This window comes from Octopus bimaculoides, chromosome 24 (assembly GCF_001194135.2).
Source record: "Octopus bimaculoides isolate UCB-OBI-ISO-001 chromosome 24, ASM119413v2, whole genome shotgun sequence".
Lineage (NCBI taxonomy): Eukaryota > Metazoa > Mollusca > Cephalopoda > Octopoda > Octopodidae > Octopus > Octopus bimaculoides.
In genome coordinates, this window is record NC_069004.1 from 25,098,665 (window position 1) to 25,100,428 (window position 1,764).

At 41.0% G+C, this 1,764-nt stretch overlaps 1 protein-coding gene across 1 annotated transcript in view; it reads left to right on the forward strand.

Annotated features, from left to right (window-relative positions):
• Nucleotides 1-660: 660 nt before the first annotated feature.
• Nucleotides 661-1,764, forward strand: part of LOC106879830 (cadherin-related family member 1) — a 56,319-nt gene continuing 55,215 nt past the window's right edge. Inside the window, exon 1 of the mRNA XM_052976452.1 lies at nt 661-769. The gene's annotated coding sequence lies outside the window, so the exon portion shown is untranslated. The remainder of the gene's footprint in view (nt 770-1,764) is intronic.

Below are 1,764 nucleotides of genomic sequence, written 5' to 3' on the forward strand. Positions count from 1 at the left end.
TCGCATTGACTGAACCGCAAGTTTACGGGGACCTACACTTTGCAACAACCTGATGTGGGGTACATTCATACTAGTATAAACCGCAGGACGATGTATGTATGTGTATGTATGTATGTATGTATGTATATGTGTATGTTTGTATGCATGTATGTATATGTGTATGTGTGTATATATTTATGTGTGTATGTGTGTATATATGTTTTGTAGAATGATACGTTAAGGCGGCGAGCTGGCAGAAACGTTAGCACGCCGGGCGAAATGCTAAGCGGTATTTCATCTGCCGCTACGTTATGAGTTCAAATTCCGCCGAGGTCGATTTTGCCTTTCATCCTTTCGGGGTCGATATAATCGACTTAATCCGTTTGTCTGTCCTTCTTTGTCCACTCTGTGCGTAGCCCCCTAGTGGGCGGTGAAGAAATAAGAATGATACGTTAAAATTTCTTATGAGTTCTACCGGACCGGATTCCTTGAATCCACATACAGCGAATGTATGTGCGGGTTTGTGTGTGTATATGCGTTAATATGTCTCTCCTGAAAATATCTTCATTATTCCACTCTACCTATCAATCTCCCACTCTCCCCCTCTTACTTTCTTTCAGCTATTCCCTAATTATTCTATCATAATTTGACGACGACGTAATTGCATCACAGTCAATTGATTCGTGTCCCGTCACGTGATATGTTTTCTATGACGTTTTCATCTGCAACTTCTTCACGTGAAGAAACTCGTCTTAGAAAATATATTCGTTCCGGCGTTTGCTATGAAACGGTTTGTTTTGGATTTCCATCAATTTTTCTTTCTTCTACTTTGTTTATTAATTCTAATTTTCAACTTTTACAGTTTGTTTTCAAAATGTAGTTTGTGTTTCTTCTCACTTTTCTAAAAACCGTTTCATTTGTAACATTTTCCCAATTGAAAACATTACTCTTCTACTTGTTCCAGTCATTTGACTGTGGCCATGCTGGAGCACCGCCTCTAGTCGAGCAAATCGACCCCAAGACTTATTCTTTGTAAGTCTAGTAGTTATTCTATCGGTCTCTTTTGTCGAACGACTAGGTTACGTGGACATAAACACACCAGCATCGGTTATCAAGCGAGGTTAGAGGGAGAAACACACAAACATATACACACATACATATATATACATACATATATATACGACGGGCTTCTTTCAGTTTCTGTCTACCAAATCCACTCACAAGGCTTTGGTCGGCCTGAGGGCTATAGTAGAAGACACTTGCCCAAGATGCCACTCAGTGGGACTGAACCCAGAACCATGTGGTTCGTAAGCAAGCTACTTACCACGCAGCCACTCCTACAGACATTTTTAAAAAGTGAATCTGTGATATCCAAAGAATATTTTAACTCATTTACTCGCTATTATTCTTAGCTTCATCTACTTCGTGTTCCACCGTTAATATATACGTACATATGCACACAAATATACACACACACACGCGCACGCACACACATACACGCACGCACACACTCACACACACACACACACACACTCACAAACACACATTCATATGAGGTGATTACTCCATGTTCACATATGATACAAGTGTCTTCGGGCTTCGTTGCTGTGAATGGCATTTCTGACTTTTCGTCCATGACCTCTCATATGACTATTCACCCCGTTGTAGATTTGCATGGTTTGAGGCGCAGGTGATTGTACTTTTGCACCTGGTCGAGTCTGCACACACACACACACACACACACACACACACACACACACACACACACACACACCAGCACTATTC